The sequence below is a fragment of the Oryctolagus cuniculus genome, chromosome 3, assembly GCF_964237555.1.
Source record: "Oryctolagus cuniculus chromosome 3, mOryCun1.1, whole genome shotgun sequence".
NCBI lineage: Eukaryota > Metazoa > Chordata > Mammalia > Lagomorpha > Leporidae > Oryctolagus > Oryctolagus cuniculus.
This window is the reverse complement of record NC_091434.1, coordinates 174,662,214-174,675,812: the sequence shown is the minus strand read 5'-3', so window position 1 is coordinate 174,675,812 and position 13,599 is coordinate 174,662,214. Positions and strand designations below refer to the sequence as shown.

Here is a 13,599-nt window from a genome sequence, read left to right as displayed (position 1 = left end):
TTTCCAATTGCAGAAATTCATTCCTAACTTGAAGAGAAAATATTTTCCTACTGATAAGATGTATCAAAGTGGTGTATAATCTTTGGGGGAAAGAAACAGCAGCAGTGATAAAACTTCAGCTGGGGACCATATGTTTTCAAAAGCAGTCATTTTAAACTAAAGGCAGTGTATCAAGTGATAGAACTTATTCATTTGCAGTGTTGTCATGCATGCATAGCTCACCTGTGAAATCTTTGAATAAAAGAAATCACTGACCTTAGCACACTTGAAAGTGACCTCACAAGCTCACTTTTGAATGTCCTCATATAAAGACTATCCTGGGAGACTTTTAAAAGCATCATCAGTTGCTCGATAGTTTATATCTTCTTACTGCAAAAGAAACTAGAGTGTAATAATGAATGAACAATGGCAAAACCTTCTCAGTATATGAACTTATTCATTTTTTAAAATAAGATTTATATATTTATTTGAAAGGCAGAGTGACAGAGAGGGACAGGGACAGGGAGAGACAGAGAGAAATATCGATCTTCCATCCACAGGTTCACTCCCTAGGGCTGGGCCAGGCCAAAGCCAGGATCCAGGAACTCCATCCAGGTGACCCATGTGGGTTGCAAGCACCCAGGCTATCCTTTGCTACTTTTCCAGGCACATGAGCAGGGAGCTGGATGGGAAGCAGAGAAGCAGCTGCATATGGGATTCTGTCATCGCTAAGTGGCAGCTTAACCCGACAGCCCCACACTTACTCATTTTTTGCCCCTAATTTTTTCTATAACACAACTTCTATTATTTTACAAGCCAACGTCCTTCTGATGTGAGATGAATTCCAGCATAAAATGAGATTATTAACTTTTTCCTAAGAGATGTAATCATTTCTATTTTCAGATTGCATTAATTATACATATTGTAATAGCTTTTTTTTTTTTTTTTTGACAGGCAGAGTGGACAGTGAGAGAGAGAGACAGAGAGAAAGGTCTTCCTTTGCCGTTGGTTCACCCTCCAATGGCCGCCGCTGCAGCCGGCGCACCGCGCTGATCCGATGGCAGGAGCCAGGATCCAGGTGCTTTTCCTGGTCTCCCATGGGGTGCAGGGCCCAAGCACCTGGGCCATCCTCCACTGCACTCCCTGGCCATAGCAGAGAGCTGGCCTGGAAGAGGGGCAACCGGGACAGAATCCGGGGCCCCAACCGGGACTAGAACCCGGTGTGCCGGCGCCGCAAGGTGGAGGATTAGCCTATTGAGCCACGGCGCCGGCTTGTAATAGCATTTTCAAACACACTAATGTCTATTCTGAAAAAGTGTTTTTGGGTCCTGCAAACCCGAGTCAGCATTGCTTTACAGTAATAAACAAACCAGCTCAGTGACTCAGTGGAGAAGGGCCTCAGGTGTCTTTCCCCTTCACTCTCCCTCTTTTTCTATAACCACTATTTTTTCCATAACATTTATGTTTGAATGTTGACATTCCTGTTTTCAATTAAGTTTTTTTTCAGATTGTAAAGGAAATGTAAATTGCCTATGTCCCATCTCCCACGGAGATCCACTTTTATCATTTTGGTCCTTTCGCTTTCCTTCTTAAAAAGTGACATTTCATGGGCCCCGTGCCGTGGCTCACTTCGCTAATCCTCTGCCTGCAGCGCCGGCATCCCATATGGGCGCCGGGTTCTAGTCCCAGTTGCTCCTCTTCCAGTCCAGCTTTCTGCTGTGGCCCGGGAAGGCAGTGGAGGATGGCCCAAGTGCTTGGGCCCCTGCACCCTCATGGGAGACCAGGAGGAGGCACCTGGCTCCTGCCTTCGGATTGGCACAGCGCCGGCTGCAGTGGCCATTTGGGGGGTGAACCAACGGAAGGAAGACCTTTCTCTCTGTCTCTCTCTCACTGTCTGTAACTCTACCTGTCAAATAAATTTAAAAAATCTTTAAAAAAAAGTGACTTTTCAATGTAATTTTTAAACATTTTTCTCATTATAAAAGGAAGACATGCATGTTGTGTTTTTCAAGCAACAATGTCAGCAGAATGCTAGGAGTGGAGGAAGCAGGGCTCAGCCACGGAGGGAAGGTTGGGCGACGTGGTCTTTGAGAACAGCATTTCGGCAGCATCTGCCATTCTGAATATGTGTACTCTGCAACCACTGCTAGACATTTCTCATAGGAAAGTTCTGGTACATGCACATAAAAATAGGGATGGTCACTGAAATGTGGCTTATCAAAGAAAAAAACAGGAAATGGCTGCAGGTCCTCACTCGGAACATAGTTAAATGATAGATTAGATGTATATAATAATATATTATTATATTGTATTATAATGTAATAGTATAGCTGTATTGCAGAAATTTTATGTGTTGCATATATTTAACAAATACTATGTAGCTATTAAAATGGATGAGATTAAATAAGTAAAGTTTATTTTTAAATTATTTTTCTTTTATTATTTTTATTATTATTTATTTTATTATTATATTATTTTTTGGTGAATTTATTTCTGAGCCATAACTTTTTGTTTCTTCTAGGATATCTTTTTCTCTTTTCTTTCTTTCTTTTTTTAAGATTTGTTTATTTGAAATAGCAACAGAGAAGGAGAGACACAGAGAGATCTTCCATCTGCTGGTTCACTCCCTAAATAGCTTCAACAACCAGGGCTAGGCGAGGCCAAAGCCAGGAACCAGGAGCTTCTTCTCGGTATCCCACATGATTGGTATGGGTCCAAGCACTTGGGCCATCTTTGCTGCTTTCCCAGGCACATTAGCAAGCGACTGGATCAGAAGCAGAGCAGCCAGGACTGAAACAGGAGCTCCGATATGGGTTGCTGGTGTCATAGGCAGCAGCTTAACCCACTGCGCCCCAGCCCCAGCCCCAGCCCCAGCGACATCTTTCCCCTTTGTGCTGCCCCCTCCTTTGGTTTAGGAAGAATTTCTTCCTCTTCAGTGAGGATCATGATGGCGGGGCAGGAGAAGCTTGTGCCTGGATCACTTGGGCTGTGAGCTCTATAGGAAGGGCAGCATATCTCGGGTGCGTTGTTCATCTGTATATGTTAATAACTGGAGAATCTACATCCAAACCCTGAAGTTCAGCATTCCTTCTGCCTTTATAAATATGCACAACAGAAATTCAACACTCTTTGGGGGCTACCGACCCTGTGCCCAGACTCACTGTTTGTTTCTGGCACACCTATGAACTCCACCATGGTAACGGAATGGCACACTCTTTAACGCGACATCCTTCAGATACCTGGTGGCTTTTTGGATATACACACATTGACGGCCTGGGCAGTTTCTCGGCTGTTCTTAAAGGGAACAGGAAGATCTCAACCTGCTGGCTTACATGATTTTGTGGGAATTTCTGGGTCAAGTGAATAGCGAACCATTTTCAGGGACCACCTGAGGCCGCTTACAGGATGAGCTGCTTGTTTAAGTTGCTGAATAAAAAGTAGGCGGTAAACCAACACGTACTGATATTAAGACATCTCCAAAGCATGCTATGAAATGGAAAAAGGAGCTGTAAAACCGTGTTGTGGTGCCATCACAGTTAGGTAAGTGTAAGAGAGGTAAAGGTGCATATGTACACAGAGCACGCAAAAGGGCGGGAAAGTTCCCACAAAGGGAGAAGGGCAGAGCGAGAACAGTGAGGGGGCAGCTCCCACCGCTGGCCCTGATGCCCTCACAAGAAGGGTCTATTCCTGTACTACTTCTTTCATTCTAAAAAGTGAAACTATGATGTACTTCATTAATTGTTAACACCATCATGTTTTAAGGCACCACTTTTTATATTACAATAGGCACATTTATTCTAAAAAAGTTAATTACTACAGAAAAGTATAATTAAGAAAGAAACATCACCAGAGACCCTCTCTCTTCCTCTCCCTGGTGGAGTAATTCTATTACAGCCACAAACCCCAGAGCCAACCTCGCACTTCCCAGGTCCTCTTTACTGGGCTCTATTCTGATAGAGTACTTCTAATATGCAAATCCACTATTTTTTTTAAAAAAATGTATTTAGTTATTTGAGAGGCAGAGTCACAGAGAGAGGAGGAGAGACACAGGGAGGTTTTCCATCTGCTGGTTCACTCCCCAGGTGGCCACAATGGCTGAAGCTGGGCTGATCCCAAGCCAGGAGCCAGGAGCTTCCTCTGGGTCTCCCACAGGGGTGCAGGGGCCCAAACACTTGGGCCATCCTCCACTGCTTTCCCAGACCACGTCAGAGAGCTGGATCAAAAGAGGAGCACCTGCGACTAGTACCGACGCCCATGTGGGATGCTGGCACTGCAGGCAGAAACTTAAAAAAAAAAATTATGGAACAAAATGGATGCAACTAGAACCCATTATACTTAGTGAAATAAGCCAGTCCCAAAAAGGCAGATACCATATGTTTTCTCTGATCTGTGGTAACTAACAGAGTACCTAAAATGTAACGTATTGGAATGAAATGGACATTTTGAGCTTCATGATTGTTACAGCCCTTGTCTCTTCTGTTCAGGAACAGTGTTTTGTTCTTCATACTATTCGTTGAGCTCTTTACTTAGTGTAGGGTCAATCTTATGAGTATAAAGGAAACTGAAAACAGAGCTTTGTAAATATTGAGTGGGAATAGGAGAGGAAGGAGGAAGAACGGTGGGAGTGTGGGCAAGAGCAAGGGTAGGGTGGGAAGTATCACTATGTTCCTAAATCTGTGTATATGAAATTTGTATACCTTAAATAAAAATTTTAAAACTATTTATGGGCATGGGGAATGAAAGCAGCACGGGGCTGTGGCCGAGCTCCTACAGTTCTGCTGGGGATACTTGTTGCGGTCCCTGTGGGCTCCATCCATCTTGCAGACTACATCTGACCCCAGACAGCACAGGTTGTTCCCTCGCCACTGGCTGTCAAACCGGGATATCTGGGTGCTCCTTCCAAACCCAATGGGGCCTCCTTTACAGTGTGACACTTCTCTACCTAGGCTCTGACCTAACAATTACCTCCTTTTCTCTCTGGGCTTAAGGTTCTCCTGCTAAGTCAGACATCTGTCACCTGATGACATTTCATTAAAACCATAGTCACTTCACGGAAGACACCACTAAGCACACCAATTACCAGGAAATATGACAAAGTAACGATGTGCTTCCTTGAATAAATATACCAGAATTTATATGTTCTCTTCACACCCCTAAGGGCTCAAAATCTCTCTGAAAACCTCCTTTTGAAATTGCTCTCAGGGGCCAGCGCTGTAAAGCACCGCCTGCAGTGCCGGCATCCCATATGGGCGCTGGTTCAAGTCCCGGCTGCTCCACTTCCGATCCAGCTCTCTGCTATGACCTGGGAAAGCAGTAGAAGATGGCCCAAGTCCTTGGGCCCCTACACCCATGTGGGAGACCCAGAAGAAGCCTCCTTGCTCCTGGCTTTGGATCAGCACAACTCCAGCCATTGCAGCCAATTAGGGAGTGAACCAACAGATGGAAGACCTCTCTCTACCTCTACCTCTACCTCTACCTCTACCTCTACCTCTCCTTCTCTCTCTGTGAAACTCTGACTTTCAAATAAATCTTTAAAAAAAATGTAATTGCACTCAGCTACGGAATCTCCTAAATAGTCACTCTTTTTTTCCTTTCAGTAGATTTTATTTAGAAAGTACCCAACAGGTGTTTGAAGCCAGAGCTGTAGTGGTGGAGCTGTGTACCAGTGCTGGCAACAAAGGGAGCTTGTTCCCTCTGATGTTGGGGTGCCACGAACATGGCCATACACGCTGTTTATGACCAATGTCCATTCTGAGTGGCTGTGTTCATTTCAATTGACCAGTGCTTGTGCCATATCAGTTATAAAAATAATCTTAATTCCACCTCTCTTAGGGGGCTTGACCACCCCACTTCCATTAGCTGTTCCCAAAGCTCCCTCCCCCCAAATTAGGCCACTCTTGTTAAACAGCCAAAACGCACTTGCAAGTTGAACAAGTAACTGTCCACTTGTGATTCACATGAAAGCTCGCTCTCTCTCCTTTAAGATATATTTACTTATTTGAAAGGCAGAGTTACAGAAAGGGAGAGACAGAGATTTTCCATCCACTGATTCACTCCCCAGATGGCCACAACTGCCCAACCACCAGGGCTGGACCAGGTGGGAGCCAGGAGCCAGAAGCCAGGAGTTTCATCTGGGTCTCCCATGTGGGTGGCAGGAGCCCAAGGACTTGGGTCATCTTCCATTGCTTTCTCTGACGATTTAGCAGGGAGCTGGATCAGCAGTGAAGCAGGTGAACTTGAACCAGAGCTCATATGGGATGCAGGTGCTGCAGGCAACTGCTCTAACTGCTGTGCCACAATGCTGGCTCCACTCTCCTAAGGTTTAAAGGATGTGCTCCACTGTTTCCAGTTCATACCCAAAATTCCATTCTTCAGAAGACTACTCTTTTGAAAGGAATGGATTTTAAAAACTGAAAACGAAGGCCGGCGCCGTGGCTTCACTAGGCTAATCCTCCACCTAGCGGCACCGGCACACCGGGTTCTAGTCCCGGTGGGGGTGCCGGATTCTGTCCCGGTTGCCCCTCTTCCAGGCCAGCTCTCTGCTGTGGCCTGGGAGTGCAGTGGAGGATGGCCCAAGTGCTTGGGTCCTGCACCCCATGGGAGACCAGGAGAAGCACCTGGCTCCTGCCATCGGATCAGCGCGGTGCGCCGGCCGCGGCGGCCATTGGAGGGTAAACGAATGGCAAAAAAGGAAGACCTTTCTCTCTGTCTCTCTCACTGTCCACTCTGCCTGTCAAAAAAAAAAAAAAAACACTGAAAACGAATGAAGAGGACAGTCATAAATGATGGTTGAAAACATTTTAAAGTCCAGAGAATACTTTTGTTCAGATTAATGAGGGAAAGGTGACTGAAGGCTGAAGGGCTAAATTCAGGTCTAGAAAGAGGCTCCTTCTGAGGTTCAATTCTGGGAAGTTTCTTTAAAAAATATTACTTCATGGGGCCAGCGCTGTGGCACAGCAGGTTAACACCCAGGCCTGAAGCGCCGGCATCCCATATGGCCGCCGGTTTGAGACCTAGCTGCTCCACTTCCAATCCAGCTCTCTGCTATGGCCTGGAATAGCAATAGAAGATGGCCCAAGTCTGTAGGCCCCTGCACCTGCATGGGAGACCCAGAAGAAGCTCCTGGCTCCTTGCTTTGGATCAGCGCAGCTCCGTCCATTGCGGCCAATTGGGGAGTGAACCATCAGATGGAAGACCTCTCTCTCTGCCTCTCCTCTCCCTTTGTAACTCTGACTTTCAAATAAATAAATAAATTTTTTAAAAAATATGTATCACTTCATGTGCAAAGTTAGCACCAGACTTGAGAAAAATGTGCAGAACATGGTGGGGAATCAAGGAGGAAGAAAACAAGCTTTCAGGGGCAGTGGGGGCATGAGAGCTGCCCACCGGCTCCTGAACCATCATTCAGAACACAGAGGGAAGGAGCCTGGGAGCTTGGATCTGCCAAAACAGGGAGAGAGGAGGCCACTCAGGCCAAGATTTGTGGCTGTCAGTCCACCGTGGGCACACATCACACAGGGCCAGGCTGGTTTATGAGGCCTGTGAGGCCCAGGATATTGATGGCCCCTATAAACATGAGAGCCCAGAGTATTAGAAAATTGGCGTGTGCTTTATAAATGCATTCTTCTACTAACAGTCAACCCCAAGCCCAGGGTACAGTGCTCAAAAACAATCTAGATAGGCTGTTTTCTATATCATCACACTGCAAAAAAAATGTTATAAAGAAGCATAATTTATTTTCTCTTACATGTATTTCATGGTACCAGTTTGGCTGCAGTGGTTTCAAGTGCCCCGTTGGGCCAGAGCAACAACACCATGTCATTGTTGACACATAGTAGACGCAAGAAGCATTTGTCTACTATAAGCATATGAGTTCTCAGTGTGATTAACCACATTCAACTCCTAGCTCTATTAGCAGAAACCTACTGAACCTCGATCTTCTCATCTGTAAAATAGGAATAATAAATAATTCCTACTTTGTGGAGTTGTTCTGAGATTAACATGATACATGTGAAGAACATGGTTTTTGTAAAGGTATTATTGGTAAAGATATTGGTCACTAACATATTATGGATTTGGAAATGCAATCTCTGGACAACCAGAGATTGTTGTCAATCTGGCATCACATAGGCAATAACAGAGACTCAACAAACTGTCTTCATCCCATACAAGGCTCTCTCTAAAAAGGCACACAAACAGCAGCGGTGAGTGGTGACCTTTTTAAAAACATTGTCAAGATAATTCTTCTAAGCATTGCCTAAACATGTTCCAGAATTTCATCTTTTGTGGTAGGAGGATCAGGCATCTCTCTTTCCTAAGATAATTTCTTTAATTTTTAGTTCTGAGAATGACTCTGAAAGACGTCAGAAGCTGGGCCTGTTACTACACTGTATCATTGTTCTCACTTCTCTCCTCCCTTTGGCTGTGTGACCTTGCAGTCCGGCCCAGCCCCTCGTGTGGGTATTTCCTCACCCTGTGCATGCAGGCAGGGCTTGGCCATATGACTCAGCCTGACCAGCGGCATGTCGGCGGCTGTGATACAAGCAAAGGCTTGAATGTGTCTGCAACTGGCCAGTCCCCCTGCCGCTCTCGCACTGCTGCCATTGCCATGAGGAAGACACATTCTCAGGGATTAAGGCAACCTGGAGCCGACCTGCAGTGTGCAGCCACATCCTGTTAGGTCCAGGTGAGACGGAGGAGCTGTCAGACACGGAGGGATGGCACCTTTGCTGTTTAAACCCCCAAATTTGGAAGGGATCTGTTACACAGCAAGGGCTAACTGATAAACTTCCAACCCTGTCACTTTGGTGTACTATAGATAAAGCTGTTCTTAAATAATAATAATAATAATGCAAAAAATATACTGAAGTATAAGTGAAGTGATATATGGATTATATAATTATAAAATAATATATAAATTATATTATGACCCATATATAAATTATATAATACAGAAATTGCATAATAGCATAGAAATACACTAACAATTCAGTGGTCTTTTCTTTCCTCAAAACTTTTAAGTGATCTTTATGTCAAAATGGACTTTTTTAGTGTACAAAAATATAAAGCAAAAAAAAAAAGAAATTTGAACCTTGATTAATGATGTGTTTCTTTTTGTCAGTATGGAAGCAATATGATGAAACAGGCTAAAAATAATATCAAAATAGAAATGTTCAGAGGTGCTGATGTTGTGGTGTAGCTGGTTAAGCTGCCGCCTGTGACACCAGCATCCTGTATGGACATCGGTTTAAGGCCCAGCTGCTCCAATTCTGACCCAGCTCCCTGCTAATGTGCCTGGGAAAGCAGTGGAAGATAGCCAAGTCCTTGGCCCTTGCCACCCACTTGAGAGACCTGGATGGAATTCCAGGCCCCTGGCTTTGGCCTGGCCCAGCCCTATTTAGCCATTGAGGCCATTTGGGGAGTGAACAAGCCAATGGAAAATATCTTTCCCTCACTGTAACTCTGTTTTGCAAATTAATTAATTAAAAAATGAATTCTTTAAAAAAAAAATAAAAGTTCAGAGCAGAAAGGCAGGAAAACCTTACAGATAATATCCACTGGGGCCAGCGCTGTGGCGTAGCAGGTAAAGCCGCTGCCTGCAGCGCTGGCATCCCATATGGGCAACGGTTGTAGTGCCGGCTGCTCCTCTTCCAATCCAGCTCTCTGCTGTGGCCTGGGAAAGCAGTGGAAGATGGCCCAAGTCCTTAGGCCCCTGCCAGACCAGGAAGAAGCTCCTGGCTCCTGGCTTCGGATTGGCACAGCTCTGGGCGTTGCGGCCAATTAGGGAGTGAACCAGCTGATTGAAGACCTCTCTCTCTCTCTCCCTCTCTCTCTCTCTCTGCTTCTCCTTCTCTCTTAGTGTAGCTCTGCCTTTCAAATAAAATAAATAAATGGGCCATCAAATAAGGAGGTACCTTTCTCTGAAGGAAGGAGAGAACTTCCACTTTGACTATGGCCTAGTCTAAATAAGATCAGAGTTGGCGAACTCAGGAGGCTTCCACAGCCTTGGCAGCTCATGACAAGAGCCTCGGGTGATTACTGACATCATAAATAAGAGTGTCAATTGTTAAATCAACAACAGGAGTCACTGTGCACTTACTCCCCATGTAGGATCTCTGTCCTTAATGTGTTGTACTATGTGAATTAACGGTATAACCAGTACTCAAACAGTACTTTCTACTTTGTGTATCTGTGTGGGTGCAAACTGTTGAAATCTTTACTTAGTATATATTAAGTTGATCTTGTGTATATAAAGATAATTGAAAATGAATCTTGATATGAATGGAATTGATATGATATGAATGGAGAGGGAGTGGGAGATGGGATAGTTGCGGGTGGGAGGGAGGTTATGGGGGGGGCAAAGCCACTATAATCCAAAAGTTGTACTTTCAAAATTTATATTTATTAAATAAAAGTTTAAAAAATAAATAAAATAAATAAATCTTTTTTAAAAAGATAGTATCCACTTCAGCGGGAAGTGAGAGGTGGTCTGCTGGCCTATATAATTATTTACATTCTTCAGATTAATTATTATTCACCAGATGTAAGGTAAAACCTACTATCTCTTCTATGAGGAAGAATAATGTTTAAATGCAAATAATCAGCCTTTTCACACTGGATGTTTTCCATACCTGTCCTGCAGGCAAATTCCAAAGGTTGATGAAATAACAGGGTTAGCACCATCTATCAAAAGCACCATCAAGGGCCCGATGCTGTGTTGTAGTGTGCTAGGCCTCTGCCTAGTATCTCATATGGACGGCGGTTCAAGTCCCGGCTGCTTCTCTTCTGATCCAGCTCTCTGCTCCAGCCTGGGAAAACAGTGGAGGATGGAAGACCTGGAAGAAGCTCCTGGCTCCTGGCTGCAGATCAGCTCAGCTCAGGCCGTTGCAGCCATTTGGGGAGTGAACTAGCAGGTGGACGACCTTTCTCTGTCTCTCTCTCTCTGTTTCTCTCTTTCTCTCTGTAATTCTCTCTCTTTCTCTCTGTAACTCTCTCTCTCTCTCTCTCTCTCTCAAATAAATAATAAAAATGTTAAAAAAAAGGCACCATCTAGCCACCGTCTAGTTCTATTTTGAACTAACAATCAGTGCTTATGTTTTAACCTCTAAAAGATTATTCACTGTATCCATGCAGCTAACTGAGGCCATCCAGTGGGGCTGGGAGTCTGTGGGCCCCTGCTGGAAAGCCTGTTTCCAGACCAACTGGCATCTCCCCCACTAAGACCTTCTTGTGCTGCATGTGTGACCTTGTGGCTTTAAACCACACCTTCAGGGTGGGGGCAATCTTTCACTCAGAGCTGGCAGGAGAAGGGGCTGGGTCCCTGGGGAGAGTCAGACTGGTTCCAGGAGATCCAGGCTATCTTCTGTGACCTTAGGCTTTAAACCACACCTCCAGGGTGGCTGCACCTTTCACCCAGAGCTAGCAGAGAAGAGGGGCTGAGCCTCTAGAGAGATGGACAGTCTCCAGGAGACCCCCACTATCTTCATGAGCCCCAAGCCAATCAACATACCGTATGTGGAATCCCCATCCAATGGGCACCCCCACAGAATGACTCAATGAAAAACACAGTAATGCCTTAAAAACCCGGACACTTCCTCAAAGCCAGTGTTCCCTGCAGGCACGCCGCCTATCTCCTCTCAGACCAGACGCTTTCTCTGTCGCTTGCCAAATAAAAGGTTTTCTTCTGTCTAATAAAAGTTTCTGCCTCTTTGCGAATTGTTTCTCGGCTTTTTATTTCTATACTAAGCTGAGGAAAAGAACCCGCGAACTCCTTGCTCCAGCAACTGCCGTCCCCTCCACAACTGGTAGCAGTTTGGCTGCAAAGAGCAGAACCCCTCTACTAACTGGAGCTCAAGCTACATGGATATTTACTGTTTACTTTCCAAAAAACTCAGGGATAACCCAGGTCAGGATTGATCTGCCCACTTCGTAATGTCATTAAGGACTCGGACGTTCTGTTGTTTCACGTTGCACATGGGCTTATCATCCCCATGCATGTCACTTCATGGCTACAGGATGGGTGCTGTAGTTCCAAGTATCACATGAAGATCCGAGGCAGAAAGAAGGGGCAAGGGCCCAAGGCAGCCGCCGCTTTCTCACATTATCAGGAAAGCAAACGCTGTCCACAAGCCCCCCTGCAGACTTCATCCGGCATCTCACAGGCAAGAAATGCACCACACGCCCACAAATACTCCTCGCTGAAGGAGTGGCTGAGAAAGCACTTACCCACGGAAAGAGGGTGACTAGGGTAAAATATGAATCATCTCCTCAGGCTGGGCACACTATCACCCTGAGCAAAACCAAGCTTCTTTTAGCAGAAATGAGAGGAAATGAGTCTGGGGTAGCCAAACATCATCTTCGTGTTGCCTAAGCTGCCCTTAAATACCTGTTTAGTCATCCTAATGGGAACAGGAAAACAGAAAACATGGAATTGTGATGTTACCATTTTGGGGGCGGAGCAGGAGCAGGGTTAGGAAATTTTTTTGAACAGTTAAGCAAGCAGCAGATACAACCCTTCCCCCAGGATATCCACACAGGGAATTTGGGAGAGTGCCCCGAGCTCCTGAAAGTCAGCACCGGATGACTGCATTGAGAGTGGTCCACCTACGTGCGAGCACTTGGCACGGGATTCAAGCCACTGCTGGAGACACCCACATCCCATACCAGAGTGCTCGAGTTTAAGTCCCAGCTCCATTCTCCTCCCAGCTTCCTGCTAATCCGCACCCTGCGAGCCACCCCTGTGGGAGACCCAGATTAGGATCTTAGCTCCTAGCTTCAGCGTGGCCCAATTCAGGAAGTTCCAGGCATTTGAGGAGTGAACTAGTGGAGGGATGCTCACTTTCTCACTCTCATTTTCTTTCTGCCTTTCAAATAAATTAAGAAATTTTATAAGATGCAGTCCTACCTAAAGTCAACTCAGTTTTTCAAGCTGATCCTCTAACATATATAGCTTCTGGGCTCTGTTTTGCTTTTTCAAGCTGGGTACGTTGTGGGTCTGTTGGTTGTTGAGTCTTTTCCTGCCCTCTGTAATTGAGTTTGCCATCAAGGAACTTGACAAAATTTAACAAGTGGAATTTTCACTGTTTCCTGTGTCATCATGTTGAAAACAAAAAGGCCAACAGTTAAAAACTGAGTTTCTATTTCAAAGTATTATCAAAGTCAAACATCGCATTGCAAAATATTATACAGAGGAAACTGCGCAGGACTAGCTCCTGCTGACTAAGAATTTACAACCTGGGATAATCTGGCAATAATCTCATTTTGAGTCATCAAATGGGAGTGGGGGGAATCAGATAATGTCACTATATGAATATACAAAATCAGTTAAGTCCAAGCTCCATATTATAGCAAGTAAAATCAGAGATTGCTAATAATGTCTCAAGTCGCATCTGCTGAACAGAATATTGCATATGCTTTGTGAAATAACAACATTTATTTTTCATCATGAGATGCAGAAATCAGGATCCCTACTTCGCAACCACACCCAGTAATTATGTGAAACAAATTTCTGGTAATAGAATGATGACTGAAAATTCATTCTGGAGAGTTTGCATTGTGACATAGAGGGTGAAAGTGCCACTTGTGATGGCAGCATCCCATATTTGTTCGAGTCCCTGTTCT

General features: G+C 44.9%; 1 long non-coding RNA gene across 1 annotated transcript; it reads left to right on the top strand.

The window, feature by feature from the left end:
• The first annotated feature begins 8,097 nt into the window (after nt 1-8,097).
• Nucleotides 8,098-11,687, top strand: LOC138849075 (uncharacterized). The gene is made up of 2 exons (XR_011387483.1): nt 8,098-8,665; nt 10,622-11,687. It is a non-coding gene; the product is annotated as an uncharacterized lncRNA (long non-coding RNA).
• The last annotated feature ends 1,912 nt before the right edge of the window (nt 11,688-13,599 follow it).